General features: G+C 39.0%; 1 protein-coding gene across 4 annotated transcripts in view; it reads right to left on the minus strand.

Annotated features, from left to right (window-relative positions):
* The window catches only part of JAK1 (Janus kinase 1), a 144585-nt gene that overhangs the window by 67855 nt on the left and 49934 nt on the right, over nucleotides 1-26796 (minus strand). The window contains exon 2 of one of the 4 annotated variants that reach the window (XM_081145545.1): nucleotides 6201-6290. The exons of the other annotated variants lie outside the window; for them this stretch is intronic. The gene's annotated coding sequence lies outside the window, so the exon portion shown is untranslated. The remainder of the gene's footprint in view (nucleotides 1-6200; nucleotides 6291-26796) is intronic. 4 annotated transcript variants of the gene reach the window in all.

The following is a 26796-nucleotide window of genomic DNA, read 5'->3' on the forward strand; positions in this document are numbered from 1 at the left end:
TCTCTCCCTCTCCCTTCCTCTCTCTGAAATCAATAAAGACATATTAAAAAAAAAAAAAAAAAAGATGAGAGACTTGAGAATATTCAAATGATGATGGAAAGAAGAGTCAAAAGGATGATGAAGGTATGAGAGGGAGAAAGGATGATCTACTAACCAGAAGATGGGGATAGAGTCTCTCAATTAAGACACGGTGGTAGACTGTTATATGCCATTATCGTTCCTCCCCCTCTTCAATAATTTTTAGCTGTGCACATGAATGCTCACAATAAAGACTACAAATGCCAGCCTCCCTTGCAGCAAGATAAAGTCATGTGAGTAAATTCTGGCCAATGGGATGCAAACAAAGTGTTGTATGGCAGCTTTTTTCCAAGAGCCTAGAATATGACCTTTGCTCCTTTTTCTTAATCTCTTCTAGAAGTGTATACAGCCTCTAAATCTTTTTAAGGTAAGCTTCCAATATGAATGGGATCATGAAAGATATAAGGATTAAGTGGCAGGGCAGGAAGTCTAGTGGTTAAGTGTACAAAGTTTAAAATCACACATCTGGGTCCTAATTCTGACTTTTCATTCAGGAGATATGTCAACTTAGACTGTTTCCAAATCTCTGAGCCTCAATTCCTTTATCTATAAAATGGGCTCCAATAAATGGTGTTGGGAAAGCTGGGCAGACACAAAAGAATGGAACAGAAGAACCACTACCTTACACCATACACAAAAATCGACTCAAAATAGATTAAACACCTGAACACAGAATTTGAAACCATAAAAATCTTTAAAAAAATAGATGGAGACAGAGAAGAACAAATACCATATGATCTCACTTATATGTGGAATCTAAAGAACAAAACAAAGGAACAAACAAAACAGAAACAGACTTATAGATACAGAGAACAGACTGATAGATGCCAAAGGGGAGAAGGGTTGGGGGGCTGAGTAAAAAAGGTGAAGGAATTAAAAAGTACAAATTGGTAGTTACAGAATAGTCATGGGGATGTAAAGTACAGCACAAGGAATATAGTCACCAATATTGTAATAACTATGTATGATGCCAGGTGGGTACCTGAAATATCAAGGGGAACACTTTGTAAAGTATATGACTGTCTAACTGCTATGCCTTACACCTGAAACTAATACAAAATAATGTTGAATGCAAACTATAATTGAAAACAAAAGTAAACTTTAAAAAGATAGTAAGCTCCTTGACATCAGTCTTGGAAATGATTTATTGGATTTGACACCAAAAGTAAAAACAAACAAGTGGGATTACATCAAACTAAAAGGTTTCTGCACAGCAAAAGAAATATCAACAAAATGAAAAGGCGACCAAGAAAATATCTGCAAATCATATATCTGATAAGGGGTAAATACCCAAAATACATAAAGAATTTATATACAACTCAATACAAAACAATCTGATTTAAAAATGGGTAGAGGATGAATCTGAATAGACATTTTTCCAAAGAAGACATACATATGGCCAACAGGTACATGAAAAGGTACTCAACATCACTAATCATCAGAAAAATGCAAATTGAAGCCACAATAAGATATCACTTCACATCTGTCAGTGTGGCTATTATCAAAAAGACAAGAAATGACAAGTGTTGGTGAGGATGTGGAGAAAAGGGAACTCTCATGCACTGTTGGTGGAAATGTAAGTTGGTGCAGCCACTATGGAAAACAGTATGAAGGTTCCACACAAAAATTTTAAAAAATAGAACTACCATATGATCTAGCAATTCTACTTCTGGGTATTAATCTGAAGTAAATGAAAACAAAAAGATATTTGTACCCCCCATGATCACAGCATTATTATTTACAAAAGCCAAGACATGGAAAACAACCTACGTGTCTATGGACGAATGAATAAAGAAAATATGATACACACCCAGTGGAATATTATTCAGCCATAAAAAAAGAAGGAAATTCTGTCAACTGCAACAACGTGGATGGACCTTGAGGGCATTATGTGAAGTGAAATAAGTCAGACAAAGACAAGTACTGCATGATCTCACTTACATGTGGAATCTAAAAACAAACCAGAAAAAGAAAAGGAACTCTCATAGATACAGAGAACAGACCAGTGAGTGAAATGGGTGAAGATGGTAAAAAGGTACAAACTTCTAGTTATAAGATAAATAAGTCCCAGAGGTGTAAGGAGGGGTGGGGAACCTTTATTCTGCTAAGGACCATTTAGATATTTATAACATCATTCTCAGGCCATAAAAAATTATCAATTTAAAAGTTAGCTATAAAAAAGCTTCTAGATTTATTGAATTTTGAGTCCCGCCTGCAATTGCCTTGGTAGGGAAAGACCAAATGATTTTTCAGGCCATATACAGCCCATGGGGCTGGATGTTCCCCACCCCTGGGGTAAGTAAGGTATGGCATGGTGGCTGTAGTTACTATATATTTGAAAGCTGCTAAAGAGAATAAATCTTAAAAGTTCTCATTATAATAAAAATCTTTAGCTATGTGTGGTATGGATGTTAACTATAGTTTTTGTGCTAATCATCTCACAATATATACATATACTAAATCATTATGTTGTACAACTAACACTAATACAATGTTATATGTCAATTATAAATGAATGAATGAATGATCTCTGCTGACCTAATTGAGACTAGAAGGTCTAAAGCAAGCAACATGCTGGAAACATATTAAAAAGAAAACAATGTGGCCCAGCCAGGCATGGCTCAGCGGCTGAGCGTCGACCTAGGATTCAGGAGATCAGGGTTTGATTCCCGGTCAGGGCACATGCCCAGGTTGTGGGCTGCAGCCAATCAATGACTCTCTCATCACTGATGTTTCTACCTCTCTCTCTCCCTCTCCCTTCCTCTCTCTGAAATCAATAAAGATATATTTGGGGGGGGGGGGCGGAACAATGTGAAAAATATCTCAAGAATTAAAAAATAAAATGGGAATAATACTAGCTCATCTCCTAGAGCTGGTAGTAAAGTCCTTGACAGGGACAAAAGGACTACATGATTGCTACTGTGACAATAACTCTAAATGACATCTTTGTCATGAAAGTTATGCTAACACCACCCACTTGTGCTCTAATCAACACATCTGACTTAAAGTCAGAAATCATGTCCAATGTATCTCCATCCTACAGATTACTGCAATCAGAATCTAACTTGGGCTCTCTCCCTGGCACATCCCATGTTCTTTGGGAGTCACCAACTTGACTACTAGTTCCTAGAGGGCAAGAACAAGATATTTTCTTACCTATGGCTTTAAGGAATAGCTGGCACAGTGCTCTGAAAACTAATAGGTAAGTATTTGTTCAATAACACTGAGATACTACTATGTGCCAGACACTGTACTAGGTGCTGTGGTTATAGTGAAGAACAAGACAGACAAGATTCTTTAATACAGAAACACCCGTAACTTTTAAAATGTTGATTTAGTTAAGGAATCTGAACCAGAAAATGTCATAGCCAGGAGTGACATTAATGATTAATTCTTCAACCTACTCATATTATAAATGTGGACAAAGACCAAGAGAAGTTCAGTGGCAATCTCACACTAAATGTAAGGATTAGATTAAATCAGCATTCCAAAACTGCTTTCTAGAGCCTTGTATTTCCATGCAATTATACTATACACATATTGCTCAAAAAATGGGGAGAAGGAAAATGGAGGTCCACAGTGAAATAAATTGGGAAAACACTAGTAAAACAAAGTTAAACCGTATTTTTAACAAGAACGCTCAGCCTTTAATATATTAATAAATGTAGTGAGTCTCCAATTTTTGCAAAAGTATTTGCACTTCTTTTTTAATAAAATACATATTTGGAAAAGTCTGAATCAGATAAATTTTATGCTTTCACCTTTCAAATTCTAAAAAGTTATCTAAGAGTATCAATCTCAGAAACCTTCTTTCTTGGGCAGATAATTTAATATTCCAGATTCTTCAGAAAAGGCATTCATTCATTCATCTATCCATTCATTCAATTATATTCATATTCTCTCTGTCCCCTATCCCTCTTCCCCTACCCCCTTTCTCTCACGTCCTAAAATTGAATAAACAAAAGCATAAGAATAAAATCTAAGATTTAAGTTTAATCAGATCAGACTAAAAAGGCACTCATAAAAGTGGGGAGTCCTAGACAGTGTGCTCAGTTGGTTGGAGTATGGTCCAGTGCACCTGAATGTCACAGGTTCACTTTCAGGTCAGGCACACACCCAGGTTGTGGGTTTGATCCCGTCAGGGAATGTGCAAGAGGCAACAAATCGATGTATCTTTCTCACATCGTTTCTCTCTCTCTCTCTCTCCATCCCTCCCTCCTTCTCTCCCCCATTCCTCCCTTAAAAAAATATTAAAAAGAAAGTGGGGAAGAACAGTGCATTTTTGCAATGTCGCCTCAAACAGGTATTCTGAAAGGTAATGGCAGGGCAAAGTTACATTTCCCTATTTCTCAATAACCCAAACACCTGGGGAAAGTCCTTGCAACTAGGCTTACAAGTCTGAAAATAGCAACTGCTCACAAAGAAAATAACCCAAGGGGAGGAAGGAGGGTGGAGAGAGATAGAGAGGTAATGGTAGGTAGGTGTACGTAGGTCACTTAGGGAACGGAGGAGGCACCCTTCCCCAACTCTGTCCCAAATGACCCTCTGCCTTTATTTGCCTTGGCTTTCTTGCTTTTTTTCCCCTTCGACCCACTTGATTTTCCTGTTTTCATATCCCCAATCTTTTTGAAAGTCTTCTCTTTTCACCATGTGACTGGATGAGTTATATGACATACTGGCAGTTCGCCACAGAGTCTTCCCAGAAGAGAGCCCACTTTTCAGGAAACCCTGCCTTGTTCCCAGTAAAGGGAAGATGACAGAGAAGGGGGATGGCAGAGAGTAAGATGATGGCAAGTTCAAACAGCTTACTAAAATTTAAGAACTCAGTTATCTGTTCACAAAAACAGACACTGCCAACTATATCCAATTCATACTTAATACATATAAACATTCATATGCATGTATCAAATATCAGTGTTAAATTTTTTGAGAATGAGAACCCTGATAACAGCAATAGCTCATGATCCCTCTGCTGTATATTTTCCTGGACTGATTGAAAAAAAAAAAGGAAGTAACCATATTTAAAGCATATGCTGTTTGGTAGGCCTGTTGTAAAATTTCCCAAACTGCCTCCCCACCACAGTTACATAATCTATACATTGACAACCTCTACAATATACCAAATTCAAACACACATACCCCTCACCCACCCAACTGCATGCAAACAGATTCTCAGGAGAAAAATTAAGTAGGAAAATTATTTCCCTACCTAACTTCTCCTACTCCTATATTTATTTATGCAATTAAGCAATAAAAAATTTTCAGTTTTTATTCATGTATAATATCTTACATGATCCCTATAACAATTCTGAGAGAGAGGGGTCAGGTTCTAACATCCTTGTTTTCAGAGACTGGAGGCTCCTCCATTTCCCAAGCTCCAAATGCTGGTGGGCCCCAGGATTCAGACTTTGATCTTCACCTTTTCTCTATCCACACTCACTACCAAAACAATCACACCCAGTTTCAGGACTTAAATGCCATTTATATGCTGACAATTTCCCAACTTCTATCTCAGAATGCCCATCTCGAATACTCAATTACCTCTTCAACATCTGCACTTGGGAATCTAATAAGCATCTATAGCCTATATAAAAAGCAACACTTGATTCCTACAACCAACCGCACATACCACCTCCCTCTTCCCCAGTGTTCAACAACTCAGTAAGTGCTACCACTATTCACCATGCTGTTTCAGGGGGAAAAAAAACAACACACAAACAAAAAACCAGAGGTCAACCTTGCCATATCTCTTTCTCTCACATCCCATATCCAAACCTTCACCAATTCTATCAGCTTTAGCTACAAAATGCATCACACGTGCAAAAATTTCTCACCACCTCCACTGCTACTACCCCTTCCCAATCACCATCTTAACACAAGCTACCAGGGGGCAGAGGTTATTCTCTATCCTATCTGCAATGTCTGACACACAACAGATGCTCAATAGTGAGTGAATACATGCAGGAATAACGGCTCAGAGAGGTGATCTGACTTACGGAGTAAGTTAATGACAACAGCCAGGTCTTGAACCCAGATCTCCACATATGAAAGAAAGGATCATTCCCACTATTACACACTTTTTGAAACTTTAAAGGATAGGGGGAGTAGTAAATACTACTAACCTTTCATCTCTGTGCTCGTTTTTCTTTTACCCTTCTCTCTCAAATACACACATCCAAAACTTCTTTTGCAACAAACGTCTACTCTAGGCACTGAGGAAATGCATACAAAAAGAAAAGTGTTAGTGGGTCCAAAGTACAGTAAACTTTTCAGAAACATCTTTAAAACTGAGTCTGTTGGGGTAAAATATTTTAAAATGTTTTAAAGATTAATAAAGATGATGGGGAAAAGGACCAGATCAGATGCTTCTGAAACCTAACCCCAATTATGAACTGAAAATATGGGGACAGAGGGTGGGGGCATGGGGTGTTTCTATGAAAGCGATATATGCATACATTTTATCTAAATGCACTTATATATTCCTATTGGTGTCCTTAAATAGCTACTAGAAAATGAAAAGGCTGGGTGCTGAAGAAAATAGTTTTCTAAGCACAATAAACCTCTCTGGGACTTTCTCAGACTGGCAGCAAAGTGGAATTTATAAAGAATGCCAGACCCATTACAGGCTCTGCCACAATAAATCTCCACTGCTCTGAACTGAGTCTCAGATTCCTCAGGTACAAGAGCATAGAAATAAGATGTGTTAGCAGTGTGCTCTCTCAGCCCTGACATGCCAAGATTCCCAAATTTTATGGAATTGGGCCCTGAGAAGACACAGGAGCTACCTCCAAGTACAATATACTAGTGAACTGCACACGTGTTCCTTTACTATCAGTTCTTAAGAACTACACCAAAAAAAAAAAAACTAGGAAGACTCAGCTCCCACCAATATTGTACCCACTGATTAAAACATAATGATGGCCGTTACTCTGCTATTCCCGTTAGCCTAAATCCTTCTAAATCAGATTTTCCCAGTTGGGAACTTGAGACAGGTTCAAAAGTGTTTAGCATGTATCATCTGTCAAAAATGAAACTAGTAAAGAAAATAAATAACACTTCAGACAATTTACAAATGTCTAGTGCTAAAGTCAAGTTAAGTCACCATTGCTCAAGTCAAAATATACGCACTATAATCACAATTTTTATCAAATCCTTAAACATAAAACCTCTATTAAGCCATATATAAGGCGAGGTTTTTTTCTAGTCATTCTTATGGTGGTGAACCTCGCAAAATGACATGCATATTGGGCTGTGTCCCTATTAATGTTAACATGACAGAGGTCTTTCTACTGAGCTACCATTTCCAAGTACTCTTCATTCCTTTTTACATATTTCACTGTTCAAGCTTTCAACCTACTCAGGCAAGTCGTCTTTCTCATTTGTTCCAATAAGAAAAAGTTTTACTATGTAGATTGAAAAAGAAACACATTATGTTTTGCTTATACTAGTGCATTTGGGAGATGGTCCCAAAGACAGCAGAGCAAAAGCAGATAGTTAAGTCTCCTATCTTTCCCAGTCTTCATGGTTTTACTCCTTAATCAGCGAAATGCCATTTGATTAATCTTAACCAGGCATTCAAATTGCTGGATTTCATTTCAAACTTGCTAAAATAGAAGCACATGCCACAGTCTTTAGAAAATAATATATTGTGTGTTCATGGCATATAGAGACGCACACTGTTTAAATAAAGTAAATATTCAGTGTATACTATATTTATAAATATAACCTTGAGAGGTCTGAATGTCTGTGTACTCCTCACCCCGCAAAATTCACAAGCTGGAATCCTAACACCAATATGGTGATGTCAGGAGGTAGGGCCTTTGGGAGGTGATTATACCATGAGAGTAGAGAAAGCCCTCATAAATGGTATTAGTGATCTTATAAAAGAATACCCCAGAGCTTTCTTGCCCCTCTGCAAAGTGAAGACACAAGGGAATTCTGTGACCTGGAAGAGGGTCTCTGCCCAACCATTCTGGCACTGTGACCTTGGACTTCCAGCCTCCAGAACTGTGAGAAACAAATTTCTGTTCTTAATAAGGTTCCCAGTCTCTGGTATTTTGCTATAGCAGCCCAAACAGACTACGACAAACTTTTATGCACAGAAGTTGTGTAATTAGAGGTGGCCTTTCTCCAGCTCAAAAATCAAGCCAGTATCCAATTTCCAGACAAGGTCACAGGCTTCACCAACTCTATTCATCAAAAGCCCAGACCACTGAAACATTACTGGCAACATAACAGACACAGAATAAGTGGTTGCAGAGTCAACGAAGAAATGGAAAAACCAATGAATGAACAAATGGAGGACACAAGAACTGAGCTTCTACAGTTACTCCTGTCTAGCATTATGCTAGCAACTGCCATGGTTTTATTTCTCCTTCCTACCATTAAACTATTGGAATGCAATGTAAGACATTCCAATCAAACTTGCTGTTTTACTTTGTTTTTCTCCAAATTGGAGTTTGGTATTTAATGGTGTGTTTCTTTTCCTGGTGTGAGGGCAGCTGGTTGGCCAACGGTGGCTTCACACAGAAGCTGTTGACAAGTAAGCTGGCACATGCATACTGCTTGGTCTGAGGTGATTATAGAAAGAGAGGGTCTCAGGGGCAGGAGTGCTTGAAAGCAGGTGAGGGTGGAGTGGTAATAGAGGGGAGAAGATGATGTTAAAGGGAAACTGGCTGATGATCAAATACAAAGTTTTAGGATGGAAACAGAGGGGAGGACTAGACCAGAAGAAAGAGTAGATTGAATACTGAAGCTGAGAAAACTGAGAGAAAGGAAAAGACATGGAGGGAGAGATAAAGAGGGACAGTATCATGAGACACTTTTAGAGAAAAGAAAATGGATATTCTAGTCCAGGTGGAATTTTTGAAGTTCCAGTCCTTACCCTCATGTTAATTCTTTGCGATACACTAGTTTTATTCTTTGCCCATCAGCTTTATTTAACAGGCAACTTATGGAGCTATTGTTTCGTTTAGCCCTCATTCTTGTGGAGAGGTGACTTCTTCAATGGGATGGTACATCAGTGTATACTCATTATGACTCTAAGTTATCACAGGTTTCTGCCACAGAGGTTTCTGCTCTCTAAACTCCTAACAATTCCATGAAAATACTGTTGCAGCTATAATGCTATTTTCATATTTGTTAGTTATTTAACCTCTGACTTAACCCACATATTCTAAGGCAGTTTATATTTAACAAAAAAATAAGACTTACTTTAAAAACAGAAATATGTTTAAAAATAATAAAACTTCAGGAACAAGAAACTGTAACATAGGACAGAAAGTCAAGATGAGGGAAACATTACTTGCAAGCTACAGCTTTCCAAACAGATGAGCCACCAATTTGGCTCTTAGTTTCCTAGGGGTCAAAAGGAAAATGGAAACATGACCAAATACATTCTTTTCACTGTTGAAAGGGTCAAAAAAATTGTTTTTGAATGCACCAGTTCTTTGAAGAAATAATTTTTTTTTTCTGGCCTTAGTTCTAAAACTTATTTCTCCTGAAGAGGGAGGGAGCATTTGAAATTTGATCTCTGTAAAGTTCTGCAGTGTTCCCAATTACTTAGAGGTTTGTGCTATACTTGAGAATATCAACAACACAGGGCATTTATATTTAAAAAAAAAAAAAAAAAAAAAATCAAGCCAGGACACCAGCCAAAAAACTATTTCTCTGTTTTTTAGTATTTTTCCATAAAGCCACTTCCCCCTCTATGCTTTCTGTCTTCTCCTTGCACTTAGAATTCACTGCCTTAGGACAACATCAGTCAAAATGGGCACTTAAAGTGTCTAACATGCTAAAACTATGACATATCTACAAAATTATTCAGGAGTAGAGAAACAAAGAAACCATTCTTATCCACTGATCAATCCAGCTAGAGAGATGGGACCGACATAAAATTGAAGAAAATTATCAAAAACCGTCTAAGAAATGCTAAATTACTTCATGAGGGAATTGGGGCTACACAAATAAAGCCATAAAACCTTCCTAGTGTAACAGATTAAAAGTAAACAATGGACAGGTGTTGAGAACAGGTGACCAACTAATTTATCATCCAAACTGGGACACCTGAGAGTTAAAGAGCTTGCTATTAATAATTACACCCAACAACAGACATAACCCAGGGCCATCCTGTGAGCTCATCAAGGCTTTACATTCCTATCAAATATATAGGGGTGGGCAAAAGTAGGTTTACAGTTGTGAGTACACGAAATGCAGAGTTCATTATTGTATTATTATTAATTATTGTATTATTTATTTGTACAAATGTAAATCTACTTTTACCCACCCCTGCTTATGAAACCCCCATCATCATCATCATATAGGATAAAGAAGGCCAGTATTACCCTCATTTTACAGATTAAGAAAGCACATGCCAAAGAGACTAGCTAAAAACTAACACGAGTTTGTAAAGTCAGTAGATTCCATCAGAGTCTACTGACTCCTAATCCAATACTTTCCACTAAATAATCTAATGATCCGGATCAGGCAAATATCAATGATGTGGACCTACCTAAGCTCTTTCTCTTCTTCAGTAACAGTGATAAAAGTTGAAGACGTTTTCAAATACAGTGAGACAATATCTTCCTTTACACTTTAAATGCAAACATACCTGGGTTTTTGAGTGTTTAACATTTCTAACAGCATTTTTTTATTGTTCCTGATTTCACAATATTCTTTGTTACCTCATTTCAAATAACCTAAATATAGGCAAGGATCCTGGATAATAATAATATAGAGGCATGACAGGCTTAAATTAAAAACTCTCATAAAACTGAATTCAATTTAACTCAAGTTAATTCAGGGTCTCCAATTTAATACATTAACAATAATCTCAATTTTCTAACCCTAAAGTGAGTATTACTATCCCTTCACCTGCCCTACATTAAGTAACAAATGATTAGAAAATGTTTTATATAATTATTAGGTAATAAAGTCACCTAATGTAGTAATTCTCAAACCCACATTTACATCAGAATCACCTGGGAGCTTTTAAAAATATATTGTTCCATACTGTACTCTGGACCTACTGAATCAGAAACCCAGAAGAGAATATTTTTTAAACTTTTCAGGTGATTCTGAGGCCCAGCCCTTCTAACCCCAATCCAAATCTTGCCAACCCAATATTTCCAAGGTAGACGAAGGTATTACTTGACCCACCAGCAACCACAGTTATGTAATTCTACTCACTCCTCTACAACCCACACGATTTCCTTTTATTTTCTTTTTCCTACTCTGCAATGCAGCACTGACTGGCAGCTAAGGACCTGCACAATGCAATCAGAAAGCTGTGCGGCAAATCCTATTCACTTTTCCCCAACACCATCACAAACATCTTCTGAGTTAGCTAATGTCAAAATATAAAAATTGCCGTGACCATAACAACAACAAAAGCTGATATTTGCTAAGCACTTACTCTGCCACTAGCTGTGCTAATCGCTCTGCATGCATGAGCTCAATCTCCACATTAACCCTGTAAAGTGGGACTATGCCCATCTCCATGTCATATGGAAGAAGTTAAAATAGCTTTCCCAAGGGTCACGGTGCTAGGAATTAACAGAACAAGGACTTGAACCTAAGTCCAAAGTTCTCAATACACCCACCAACTATCCTAAAGCTATTCAGAGTCCTCTTTGCCTACAGGACAGCTAGCTTCCATTCAGGATACACACCATAGCCCAGGACCCCACTGGGGTCTCAATGGAAGAAGGATCCAGGAAGCTCTTGGGATTTTCTATTAGACTGAAACTGAAATCTAAACATGAGCACCAGGAAGAGAAAGATCCATTTATGAAACAGCGCTTCTGGAAGGAACCGGAAGTCCTTCTGGAAAATGGAAATATTTAGACTTTGAAGGTGACTCTTCCAATATGTAATTTGGGACTTTCCTCTCTGGCTGGCTGGGGACAAACAGGATTCAATATTTCAAATGAAATCTCACACTTCAAGTATTTCTTCCTCTTTTTAAAAAATATGTCTTTATCGATTTCAGAGAGAGAAAGGGAGAGGGAGAGAGAAAGACAGAAACATCAACGATGAGAGAGTCATTGACTGGCTGCCTCCTACATACCCCCCACTGGGGATCAAGCCAACAATCTGGGCATGTGCCCTGACCGGGAATCTAACCTCGATCTCCTGAATCATACCTCAATGCTCAACCGCTGAGCCGTGCTGGCTGGGCCATTTCTTCCTCTTTAGTTGCTCCACTGGATAAAGAAAAATGATCTCTACATGGATGTCTTTGATTGGTGGGTGGCCATATAGTTTATTGTCTTAACTAGGAGACTTTTAAGAGTAAAAGGATGCTATTCATAATTATGCTGGGAAAACAGACATAAATGGAATTTATGGTTACCCTATTGATGGCAGAATTCAAAGACAACAAAGGAGAAATCAGTTGCCACAGATTCACTGAACATGAGGGCTCAGTGTGATTCGACAATTTCTCTGTGCCTAGAATGTGTCAGTCTCTATGCTTAGGACTGGTTATATGAAAATAAAATTCCTCCCAACCAGAAGCTAACAGGAAGAACTGACTAGTCAATCAACAGTTACAACATAAAAAAGTCAATTACAGAATAATATGTATGGCAGAATCCTATCTGGATGGATGGATGGATGGATGGATGGATGGATGGATGGATGGATGGAGTATACTGAAATGTGGTGGTGTGGGAGCAGAAAGCAGAATTCTCAAACTCTACCTAGTGGTGGATCAGGCAAGGTTTCACAGGGGAGAATATCCTGGGGCTGAGATTTGCAGAAAAATAGTAGGTATTAAAACACGAGGAAGGTGGGGAAGGAGATAGCACATTTCACACAGAAATAAAAGCACATGTAAAGGGCACAGATTCAAGAGCATATACTATTCCATGAAATGCAAGATGGTGCAGTGCATGAGGCAGTGGGTGGAGAGAAATGGGGCTAAAAGGGTGGGAAAAGGCAGGCCATGGTCAACCCTCTATGCCATGCTGAGGAGCCAGGAGTTTATACTGAAGGTCAGAGGAAGCCAGTAAAGGCTACATCTGAGAAGAAACAATATGTATAGGTCATCTCAGGCAAGCAGGAGATGGAAGGCACACAGACTGGCAGTTATGAAGCAAGGAACGCAATGGTCCAAGTAAGTGATGTTAATTCCAAGAGTGACAAATATTTATGTAGCTCCTAACTCAGGTAGGGGGCTGGGTACTAGAGATTCAAGGATAAACAGGATTACTTGCTGTTTTATGGACAGTTCGGCCCAACTGAAGAGATATATAGGGAAAATTTTAATATGAGAGAATGACCATAAATAGCTTGACTAAAAGGCTTAAATTAAAAAACAGAGTATTTTCAGATCTAAACACTTCAAGAACTGCTGAAGAGAATACACAAAATTTACAAGTCATGAAGTCTTGGAACAAAAGAAATGAACAGCTGGGAAGGAAAAAAAAACCTTTCTGAGACAGAATTATTCAAGGTTGGCCTCTTAAGTGTGTTTAAGGTAACTGGGAATATCCGGACTACTATACTTAAAACACAACTATAATTAAAGTAGTATAACTTGGGGAACGTGTGATGGGAGAGTTTCTCCTGAGTACAAGATGAGGCATACTACTACTCAAGGAAAAAGACACCAGATTTTAAACTCTGAGGTCAAATCCTACTTGCTGGCTATGTGACCTTGAGCCAATTATCTTACCGGTTTCTCTTCATTGTAAAATGAGAATAACCACATCTATACCTTACAGGATTGTGAGGAGCAAATGAATCAGTATTCCTGGTTAAAACAGCAGACTGAACACAAGTGCCCAATTTCATTGCCTTGCAACCCCACTAAACTCGTGTGAGTGTGAGAGAGAGTGTGTGAGAGTGTGTGTGTGTGTGTGTGTGTGTGTGTGTGTGTGTGTGTGTGTGTGTGTGTGTGTGTGAGAGAGAGAGAGAGAGAGAGAGAGAGAGAGAGAGAGAGAGAGAGAGAGAGAGAGAGAGAGAGACAGCAAATATATTAAGGCTATTTGTTTTAAGACCAAAACCACAAATATAGAAGGGGAACAGGAGAGAAGAAAACTGCAGCTAACTTTTAGAAACTGGTAATTAGATGGATATGTAGAAAAATGACTTAGATAACCCACGAAAATTGAATCCTAAGCTGATAATAACAACAGCTGAAGCCTCAAATGTCACAGGAATTGGCAGCACCAGCAACTGGGGTAAAAGAAGAGGGCTGGGGAGAGGTGTGTAACAGAATTCCCTTGCTCAGTCCTCTATCCCAGTGAGAGTCTAAACTAGCACTATCCAATAAAATTTTCTGCAAAAACGGAAATGCTCCCTAGCTACTCTGCCAAGTATGGTAGCCACTAGTCACGTGTGGTTTCTAGAGCTTAAGATATGGCTAGAGCAAGAGGAACTGACTTAATTTTATTTAATGTTTAATAATTTAAATATAAGTGGCTATATGTGGCTGGCTAGTGGCTATGACAGCACAGGTTGAGAGATTTATTTTTTGGAGAATATAAGACAGAGGATCCCAGGACTAGAGATGCCAGGCAAAGCATAGGAACCTTACAACACACACAGAGGTGAACTGTGTTGGCACACACAATGAATGCTGAGGGCTTGGATGCTGCAACCTCCACCCTCTTTCCCACACAGCTCTAGAAATTCTGGCAGCCAGTCCCTTACCCCTCCAGGCAAGGGGTTGAAACTGTTTTCTGAAGAATGTTACCATCCCACAGGAACAAACCTAAAGATATTGACATTGGGGGTTCCCCAATTAAATGGCCCACTCAAGTCACTCTTCTGCCCTGAGTTCCTGTTCAAAGTTCACAAGCCCCACCCGCATGCTCAGCTTTCCCCTCCTGTTTAACCATGAACAGCCAGCCAAGATAAACAAATGACTGAAGAAAGCCTCCAAGGCAGACAGACACAGAAAAAAAGCAACTCAGAATAAACAACACAGAGAAAAAAACTTTTAAAATTAATGACGGTCTTCAGAGAGATAAAGGAATATGTTTTATTTATGAAGCAAGACTAAGTTTTATTTTTTTAACTTTTTTTTAAAAATATATCTTTATTGACTTCAGAGGGGTGGGGAAGAGAGAGAAACATCAATGATGAGAGTCATCATTGATCAGCTGCCTCCTGCATGTCCCCCGCTTGGGATCGAGCCCACAACTCGGGTATGTGCCCTGACCAGGAATCGAACCGTGATCTCCTGGATCCTAGATCAATGCTCAACCGCTGAGTCACACACAGCCAGGCTGAGTTTTATTTTTTTAAAGTAACATTTCAGCGGAAAAGGAGCTCTTAAATATTAAAAAGATGATAGTAGATATGAAAAGCAGGACTGGAAAAGGGCCCTACTGAACTCTCTAGATTGATGGAAATGTACTATAGTTTTTGTTTTGGGTGGTAGTTGAATGAGTGTATACTATTGTCAAAACTAAGTGAAATAAACACTTAGGCTTGGTGTACTTTATGTAAATTATATCTTTATTTTTTAAATTTCAATAGAAGGATTTGAGTATAAAGTTTGGGAAACTGCTTAGCAAAGAAGAGTTTAAAAATGAGAGAAAACCTAAGAAAATTAAAAGGTCCAACCCAGAAAGTTGCACATCTGAGTAAAAAGAGTTCCTAAAGACAGAGAAAATGGAGAAAAGAAAACCATCAGCAAAATCATTTAAGAAAGATGTTCAGAACTGAAGGCCACCAGCTGCCAAGTGGAAAAGGCCTAACAATACAATGGAGGAAAAACCTGCTCTGAGTATTACTGAGAATATTAGACACAAGAATCTATAAGAGTCCAAAAGAGAATAAAACAAGTCACTTTCAAAAGATCAAGAACTGAGAATGTTTCTGGCTTTTCTTTTTCTCTAAGTAACTGGGAAGCTCCTTAACAGCTACATGAAGCAAGGAGAAAACTAACCAATGCCTTCAAAATTCTGAAGGGAAATACTTTTCAAGAGATTCAAGAGACAGATATATTTAGGGCTGTCATCAGCAAGATAACCCCCAGACTACATAAAGAGACAGAATGCCAGATTCCTAGCTGAATTTCGCTTTTCTTTACCATGTACTGATAAAGTTCCTGTTCTTCCCTCCATGTCCTGATGCCTGATTCAGTAGAAGACCATCTCACCCCACAGAAGTATCCTGCTTTGGCCTACACCTGAGAGCTAGACATAAGCCAGGGTGAAGAAAAAATAAAATTTAAAAGCAGCCCGCTCCCCTTGACTACACCACTTGCAGGATCTCAACAGCTGGACCCACTACAGTCCTCCAGAAACCCCAACTGTGAGGAACCCCATTTCCCATAACTCTTTGACAACCTATTCCACTTGACCTCCCCAAAAGTGTCCCTGCAACCTCTCAACTCGAAATCCAGACTTGACCCAGAGCTTTTGTTCAGATCCAGGGGTAATGAATTCAATTGGGACCATGAAGCTCCTCTCCTGAGAAGAATGATGGAAACACTGCCCTTTCTTTATATACCTAGGCTTGTGCTTGCTTTAGAGACATCTCCACTGGAAGGGAATGATTAATATAAAAGTCAGGACAGGTGATACCTCTGAGGGAAGTGCAATGGGAGGGGTAGCTGGCACCTTCTAAAATACTGGTAATGTTCTATTTCTTAACCTGAATGATAAATACATGGGTATTTTTCTCTAACTACACACATATGTTTTATATACTCTTTTGTGTGCTAGATACATTTTTCAATTTAAAAAATTCCCTCCCTGAAAGCCCCCAATAAATGAGAGATCCTTATTACTCATTAATTATCAATTACCTTACCCTCTCCAGTTAGCCAAATCCTGTGCTGCTTTAAAGACCATCTTGAATGGCAGCAACCTTCTGAAGCCTTAACTGCACAATAATCTTGACTTTTATTTCCGGTTTGTATCATTATTTCCTGGTAATATATGTTTCCTTAGCTAGGTTGAAAACAGAATTTTTAAAAAAATAATGAGTGTTTCCTCTTTCGGCCTTCCATTATCTTCTATAAAACACAATGATGGCCCTAAGTCAAATGCAGGTGGGGCCTGAATGGCACACTAGTTTATCTCAGGAGAAAGTCAAGTTCTTAGATGAGGTCTTTCCATCACTTAATGCCTTCCACTCCCAGCACCTACCAGCACAGAGCCCGGCACAGAGTAAGAACTCAAATGTCTGCTGATAATTAATGAAATGAGAAGAAAAAGGTTTACTAAATATGAAAAAACTAATTAATGAAAAAGTAGCCCCATATGGAAAGGTAAACATCATTGTGAATCAAGCAAAAATTTTTAAACATAAAGAGGTGATGGGTATTAAGAAAAATCCGTGAAAATTATTTCCAAGTCTGAAAAGAACCAAACCAGAGGAAAGTGGCTCAAACTAAATAAACTGTGATTTTAAATGGAATACATTGGTGGTGTTGGTGGAAGGGGCTTCTTACCCAACACAGTGACTAAGCCTTGGTGGAATCATCTCCCTGTTAGCAGCGTAATATAGATGGACTGAGTGAGTTCTAAACCTGCCTCTACCATAATCTAGCTCTGGGCCTTAGACAAGTCAGGGAACCCCTCTGGGCCTCAGTTTTCCCACTATAAAACAAGTAGGCAGAATAAATGACCTTGAAGCTCCCTGAAGGCCAACAGGTTTATAGGAATTATATGTTCCTTTCTGATTCACTGAGTAAGAGTCAGAGCAGTACAGGGGAACACATCCAATCAAAACTGTCTCTAATATCCTACTGGTAGGGAAATTAAAAGATACAGTTTCAAATCAAGGAGTGCTTTTACACAGAGTTTAAGTTTCAAAAGCATTTTATAAATGCTATGCTTTAAGACAGTTAAGTGCAGGGGCTTTTAACCTGAAAACCGCTAAAGCCAAGGAAAATAATATAAGTTGAACGTATGCCCATTTCTATTATGATTCCATTTTTTAAAGTAACTCATAAATGTGCATGACTCATACATCTGAATATAATGATACGTTCCTTTATCATTTTATCTTCTGGTGCCAGTAATCCCACATTACAGAGTGCCAAAGCCCTTTAATAACTGCAGCGTGTGTTTCTGGCCATACTCCAGACAACAGCACAGGACTGTTGCATTAGGAAAAAGCCCAAGTGAAGATTTCTGGGCTTTGGAATACAGGACCTCTAGTCAGTTGCCCAAAATAGGACTCCCCACACCTTTCCATGCACAGCCACCTAGACTTTTAATACCTGAAACCAAAACGACAATTATCCTTCAGGCTTATATAAGCCCTTTGAAGTTTACAAAGCACTTTCACATGTATTAACTTAGCTGATTCCCAGTGACCCACTAGAGTGCTTACGGAAAATGTTACTGTACCCATTTTACAGGTGAAGAAACAGAGGTTCAGAGAATTTAAGTGGCTTGTCCAAGGGTATCCAGCTAGCAAGTGGTGAGGCTGAGACTTGTACCCAGATCATCCCAAATCAAAACCTGGGCTCCTCTCACCAAACTGCTGTGTGATAATAAGAAAATAAGTGATCAAAATAAAATCTGTTAAAAATCCTTGGGATTTTACTTACGGGAGTAGTTCAATCCTTTGTAAACTTATGGGAGTAGTTCAATCTTTTGTGAATACTGTAGACTCCAAAAATGATTCTTAAACTTCCTTCTCCATTTCCTATTTATCCCCTTATACCTCACGTTGCTGGAGTTATCACCTCTAAGAAAGTGTCAACTAAAGAACGCCAGTATGTAAAACAGCTACTACTCCTCACTTGTCCCTATCTCCAAAATCATTGAGTGAACCCTATTTCCAGAAAGAACAAAGAAGTGGTGGAGCCAAAATTAGAACCAGGCCCAGTGACAGTCCTACGGATAAATCCAGTTTGCTCCCATCATCTTTCTTGTCCGTCACACAGTGGGTCAGGAGAGCCTCAGAAGCGGAGAAAGGGGAGCTAAGGATAGCAATCCCAGAGGTGGGAGAGGGGCCAGCTAGGATAGGAACTGAAGCAGCCTACCCCATTTGGCCTTGACCCCAGATGTACCCCCTCTACCGTTCCCAACAAGGAGAAAATTCTTCAAATCTGCCCTCAGAACAGAACTTGCTAGCTGCAGCATGCAGTGGAGGCAAAGCGATTAAGTGACTGCCCTCAGATCACAAAATAACAGGCAATGTAGAGCAGCATGGGGCCTTGCATCCTCTCTCACATGGAGATATTTAAACATCTGGCAATTCTACTTGAGAAACAGAGCTTTCAGTCATCCTTTCAGTGACAGAAATTCCCTAAGCAGCCAAAGGTGTTGTTAGGTTCCTTATCTGATGGGTTTTATGAAGGGAAGAAAGAAAAAAAGAAAGAAAAAAACACTACTAGATGTCCTCTCTGAGAATAGCTAGCCAGACCATCCCTGTTTAAAAACAAGATTTTTTCAATGACCTGACAGTTTCACTGGCAGCTACAATTAACTTCATGATAGTTGGGGGGCATGGAAATTCACTGTATCCTTACCTTTAATTATACAAGGGCTGGAATCCCATCAGTTAATTAAGCCAGCTTTTACAGGAAGTCACAGTGGGGGGGTTCCAAAGCGAGTTTAACATCAGTAGTATAAAATACCACTCACTTAGGCTTCTCAGTTTACAAACACGTTTTTTTAAAGCAGATTAGTAACAATATAAAAATATCCCCTACCCTTCACCACTTCAAACATTTAGTACAATTTAGGTTTTTGGTTAACCATGCTTGTCAAATGCTTTAAGTTGCTAAATTACTAAGTGGGCTGGAACTTTGTAACCATACCTCATTTAAATATAGTCATAGATTGCACATTAAAAACTTTTTTTAAAAACTCCGTATGTTGGGCCAAATGAGATCTGCTTTATAATCTGGGTACAAAATGCTGAGTAGACAAGCTAATCATGATCACCATCTTCAGAACGACAATATGACAAAGGCCTTAAGGAGAGATTTGGGTATCACTCAAACCTGGGTTAAATGGCCCTGCCACTTATGAGCTATGTGGCCCTGGGAACTTGAGTCTCTCAGATCAAATTTCTGCATCTATAATACCAACTCCCTCTCATCTGATGCCTTAGACCAGGCACAGAGGAAATCATACATTAGGCACTAAATAAAAGCTATCATTAACTACTGTGAATGTAAATTCAGAATACAAGCCAATGTGACCATTTGGGTAATAGTGGCATGGAAATTTGGGACAGGAAACAATTAGAACTTTTTTTATATTCTACTCTCCTGTCTTCAAGGTCCACTCCTCTACTATCTCCATCAACTCCAGCCTACAATGATTGACACATAATTAGCACTTTATAAAATATTTTATTATGTTTCCAGAATCACTACTTAGCTGGTCCTAACATCTACCCATTTAAGACCTTCAGGGGAAGAGTTCTCTCTATCTTCTAGTCTTGTCGCCCATTCATTATCCTCACTGATTACAAACTACACTGAGACCACAAGCAATTATACAGTACCATTTCACTAGAACTGCGGAAACTGGAAAGTGCAAAAATCACTATTGAACACTGCCAGACAACGTAAACATTTTAAACAAACATCTAACACTCTCTAAAACTGCCACTGTTCAGATCTCATGGGACACACCCATTGATTAGTTGGCTGTGGTGACTATGACACAAATTAAGAGTCCCTCAGGCTAAGATTCTCAGGCACAGGGTGTTGTGGACTAAACCAATAACCACTACACATCCACTGAGATACACCCATTTTCTAGAACTTCAAAATCATCAGCTATAAACAACTCTTTATTCAAATGAGTTTGGAATTGAGGCTATGGATATCATGATTTAAAACAAAATGGAGTTTTAACTCTCTCCACAGACTTCTCTGTACTTTGCCAGCTCTAACTGATATAAAACCAATGCACTAGGCCAATGAGTCTAAACATTCTCCTCCCCTTTTTTAAACATATATTTTGTAATGCTTCCTTTACTACCCTGAAATGAAAATCCAAAATAATATAAACAATTTACACGCAAAATTTCAAAATAATCAATATAATGTCCAAACTGTAAATAAAAACAAAGAAATTTATAAGAATCTGCATTTCAACATGTAATTGCTCTGTCATGAGTACACTAGAAGATCAGGCAGTCTAATACAATAGAATAAGCATGGATGAAATAACTACAAATGCAGACAGATACTGGTGTGTTCTTACTGGCAACACAAATACAAGCACGTCAACACTGGTAACATGATTTATAAAAATGGTAAACAGCTTTTGGTAAAGTTCCAAACAAAATAAAGTAGTATATTACTTATATATGTGTGTATATATATTATACAGCAGTTCATTCCTAGAAAATTCAAGGTATAACAAAATTATGCAAAAAGTACTTTATGTAAAATGGAATCAGGTTCTAGGCTCATAAAATTATAAACAGGTTTTTCCCCTACAAGAATATATAGAGAGACATTTGAAAGTCATATAGGCTATTAAAAAATTCTCTGCACAGGACTACCCCTGTGTACACTAAAGGAAATTAGTATTCCTCACCATGCCCTCTAAGTGCCAAAGGTACCCACCCCACCATCAACCAACAAAGCCCCACAGAAAATCACTGAGCCAGCTGTTTATGATAGGTGCTACTTTGAGGCCAAGAAGAGTCTTACTGTCTTTCTGTTTCGTGTACTGACCTTAGAACTATGCTTGGCTCCTACAAAGGTGCTCAATAAGTCTGAGGAAATGGGTGGTAGTTCTAAAACTCCTCCATTTATTCTTAGGTAGCAGAAAAACAGAGTCAATATTTTCAGTCAATAGGAAAATGGCATCTACTGGACTGGAATGTAAAACTGCTGACAACATTTCACTCACAATCAGAAACACTTTAAAGAATGCTATTGTTCCTGCCCCCATAATGACAGCCTAAGACTAGGACAGCAAATACACATCGTGACATGATGTCCCACTGAGCCTGGGAATGTCTTTAAAATCCATCTCAACACGACTCTAATAGTTCTGCCAACTGTTTAGGGGTCCTAACCTCAGAAATATGGGAGAAAGAAATTAGTGTCCTCAAATATATTTCTTAGAGCCTTCCACACTATGCAATTGAGTAACTTTGACTACTATCATCCGAGCACTTACTATGTGCTTCAGGCACACAGTGCTAAATGCTTTTTTGACCCATACACAACAATATGAGATTGTAAAAATCTCCACTTCATAGGAAGCTGAATGGGGCCCAAACACAAGATCCAAGGTCAAAAGCTGGTATTAGAGCCCAAATTCCCTCCCATATCTATCTAGCTCCAAAGCCTGTGCTAATCTGCAACCATCTGTAAAACAACCTGTCTAAAGGAGTGGGGTAAAAATGCTTTCTATTAGAATTGCACTTCTCTGCCTGGACCCAAGAGCTGGGCAGGCACCTCGATGTGGGCAGCCAGATGGCATGTCAAATAAAAGCCAAAACAAAAAATTGCTCTTACTGACTCAGCCAAAGGCCAATCTGAGGCTTGGAAGGGGTCCCAAATTAGATCTCAAAACCAAACTCTGGATACCAGGACATCACATTTCCTGATGCATAATGACCCAAAGCTTCAGGATGGCATCAAGCCTTTCTGAATGCTAGCTCCAACCTATCATCACTCTGCCTATACCTGGTTCCTGTTTCTCTCTTAGGAATGGCCAGTGCTGGTGCCCCCACACCCTACTTTCCACCCTCTGAGCAAATACTAGATCTTTTGTTCATCTGATGGCTTGGAGGAAATGTCCCTCCAACCTGCTCTGTATATGTGAATCCTGCTCATATTTCAAGTTCTACAGTAAAGCTCCTGTCCCCTGCCCCCCAAGTCTCTCCTCCTTTTCCAGCTGGAAGGGACTGAACCCATTTCAAAGCCTTCATAGCACTTTTCTCAGGGCTCTTAGCCAACTCCTCCTTACATCACAGTAATAAGAACATAACCCTTCCCTAGAGCTTTAGTTCCTTATTTACTTCTATATCTTCCCACAATACTAACTACCAATACCACCACCACCAGCATTAGATATAAGGTCCACTTAATGAACGGCTACTGAGGCCTGGCATGATCCAGCCTCCACTGGCACTATTAACAGTAGTTAAGCACAGTCTGAAATCAAACTCCCTTTGTTTGAATCCCTGCTCTAAGATTTATTAGCTGTGAAACCTTCTTTAAGTTACTTAGCCCTCTGTGCCTCAGTTTCCTCATCTGTAAAACAAGCATAATAATAGAAACTCACAGGATTATTATCAGTATTAAAACTGTTAATATATGGGAAGGCACTCAGCACAGTGCCTGGCACATAGTATAGACTAAATAAGTGTTTGCGATTGTTATTATCAGTGCTGCCTGAAATCTTGATTCATATTATGCTCCAAGTCCATACTCTGAGGTCCTTAAATATACCAAACTATTTCTCATATCTATCCAAGCTGCCTTGACTACTCTTTGCACACCAGCTCCTTACCATTTTTGGGGTGTGATTATGTGCTTGTCTCAGAGGGACATGCCCTGATAACCCTATTCAAGATCCTTATCATGGAGGCTGGGTCTCCAATGCCCTCTTCCCCACCCCCACCAACTCCTAGCTGCGCCTTAACACACCCTTACAGCACTTATCACAACCTAGGATTCTGTTACTTATTGGTCTGTGTATTTGTCTAGGGTCGATCTCCTTCGCTGGAGGTGAGGAAAAGAACCGTACCTGTCCTCATCACTGTATCTTCTTCATCCAGCCAACAGCCTGGCATATCATCAGCGCTAAGTAAGTATCTGCTGGTACCTGCCACCTTCTACACAGTAAGTGCTCAGCAACTATCTACTGAATTAATAAACGGTATCTTTAAGTTAATACATGGATGGTCACTGCTGTTACAAGGACAGGTGTCAACCTGCAAAGTGCCATTTTTTTTTATTTCATCAACTCTGAATTATCAGTCAACCAAAACATCTGTTAAGCACCCACAGTGAGCAAATCTGTATGTTCTCTGTATAATGCAAAACAATAAAGTCATTGTATTTGGCTGGGAGACAATAGGCAGGATGAAGACTACAGTGTATGGCTGGGCATAGTGCCAAGAATGCCCAACTGAAGCGAAGGAGTGATGGCCGAAATCCCTTCTGCCTTCTGCTAGCCTGGTCGGGCTCCCTGGTGCAGGGCTGCCCCACCCAGACAAGGCACTCTTCTAATTCTCATAAAGGTTAACACACAGGTCAGTAGCAGCCCTGAGAAAGATCAGCCTTATTTCTTAAGGCTGAGTTTCTATACTATGGGATTTTAACAGCACAAAAGACACTATTAAGAACACCCTTCCACTCTCCCAGTGGCCCTGAACAGCCATGAGGGATGAAAGAATTATATTCCCTGAGATGCTTTTGATAATACAAAAACAGGGAGGGGTAGCCAGTCAGTTCACTACCACCTTTTAACTCAGATTTGTTTATCAAATGAGCTACTATTACTTGTCAGAGCAGAGAAGCCTGAAAGTTGAGGCCTGAGAAGACTGTTTTCATGCAGCAAAAGGTGTGAGAAAGATTCAGAACAGGGAGTACTGAGGGGAAGGGCAGGCTTAGTCTGGGGACCCCAAACTTCATCCTCTTACCTAAAGCTAGCTCTCACAGTGTTCAGTATGAGTGGGTACACAGAAGTGCATTCATATGCCTAGACACATGCACGCACAAAGGGAGGGGGAGAAGGCCGCTTCAGTTTCCCAGCTTCCTGACCCCTCAGTAAGTACTAACTCTCAGCAGAGGAAAACAGCACAGAGAAGCATAAAGAGGCCCAAGTATTCCTCTTAGCTTTTCCAATAACTTGCCGAGTGACTTTTGGAAAGTCGTTTTCCCTCTCTAGACCTCATTTTCATTATTTATAAAATCAGTGAGACTATAATATGTAACATATTAAATTATGTAATTTTCAAGCTATGTTCTAAGTAACCAAAAGTTTCTGAATGATATAAAATTCTTGGGGGGAGGGGATCTACTCCAATTTCACTTTTAAGGTATATTTTAACAATCTTTGAAATTATAATAAATCCTCACAAATTCAATTTTATAGCAAATTTTAACCCACTGAAAATCAATGTGTTCATATTTTCTTTCTGCAGACCTCAGAATAAAGCTTCTCTCATCAATTCTGAGCTTATAATTAAACATCTTGTAAATATGTCACTGATTCTGAAGGAAGCTAGAACTCTATTTTTTTAATCCAGGCCTATATTTGTCTGCTCCCTTAAAATAGCTCTAGCAAGTCTACAACTACAGCACATGCTCAATTAAATGCCAGGCAAGTCTCAGGCATATCTGCTGGGCTCATACTCTTACCACAGAGAAATAGTCAGTTATGCAATAACAAATTCATAACAGTTTGCAATGGAATAGAAAGGGTGAACACACTATCATCTCTCTTGCACTTACATATAATTTTATATTACATAATTAATATAGTAATGATAGCTATATTTTGGAGCACTATATACTGGATCCTCTGGTAAGGTTCTTTTTATTTTAATTTACTGGGTGACATTGGTTAACATTATATAAGTTTTAAGTGTACCATTCTATAACACATCATCTGTATATTGTACTGTGTGCTCACCATCTGGTAGGTTCTTTTTAAAAAACTTCATTGATTTGAGAGAGAGAGAGAGAGCGCGCGAAAGAGAGGAGCACTGACTTGCTGTTCCACTTACTTATGCATTCACTGGTTGATTCTTGTATGTGCCCTGAGGATTGAACATGCAACCCTGGTGTATAGGAACAATGCTCTAACCAACTGAGCTACCTGGCCAGGGCTAGAAAGGTTCTTTAATTTCAATGCTCACACCAACTCTATGAGGTACACTTCATTGCACTTTATAAACAGCAAAGCAGATTCATAAAATAAATAATTTAGCCAAAGGTCACCTACCTAGTAAGTGTCAGGGTCCGGTTCAAACCTAACTCACTCCCTCTTGTATCCAACAAGCATTTACTAAGCATCTACTATGTGCCAGGCATGGTGCTACATGCCAGCTTTGTTGCAAAAGCTTTAACTTTTTTGTTGCCTTTTTTTCTCTTTTTCATTATTGTGGTAAAAACACTTAACATAAATTTACCCTCTTAACCATTTTTAAGTGTAACTTACAGTACTGTTAACTATATGCGCATTGTTGTTTTTATCTTGCATGACTGAAACTCTATAACCATTGATCAACTCCCAATTTCCCCTAATTTTTAAAAACTTTTTTGTGAATGAATTTTAGTTTTACAAAAGACCTGCAAGATAGACAGAGAGTTCTCACACACCTGTGTCCAGCTTCTCCTAATGCTAATGTTGTGGCATTTTTCTAATTGGTAAAATGGGATAACCACTGATTCCATCATGAAATAATCCCAAGGGCCCAACTCTGTGCCAGGTAGTAAGTAGCTCAACTAATGCCTCTGTCTTTGACTACACATCTCTGTTCTCCACTGACTTCTGACTCTGACTGCCCTCTGCCCCACATCGCCCCAAGGGTGGGGAATTAAGCAACAGAAGGTAATTAAGAAAACAACCACAAACCAAAGGTTCTTCCTCCCAGTAAGAATTCATAAGCCACTGGGGATGGAGCCTAAGGCCATACAAAGATTTATGTTTTTTAAATAAATACAGAACCTCAGGGAATTCTCAAATAAATAATAATGAGAAAATAAATAAATATAAGTAAACACTACATCAGTGTTAGCTATATGAAATCACCCATCATGCCAAACATTTTACCTATATTAACTGTACTTAATCCTGAACCAGCCCA

Source organism: Miniopterus schreibersii (assembly GCF_964146895.1).
Source record: "Miniopterus schreibersii genome assembly, chromosome: 8".
Classification (NCBI taxonomy): Eukaryota; Metazoa; Chordata; class Mammalia; order Chiroptera; family Miniopteridae; genus Miniopterus; species Miniopterus schreibersii.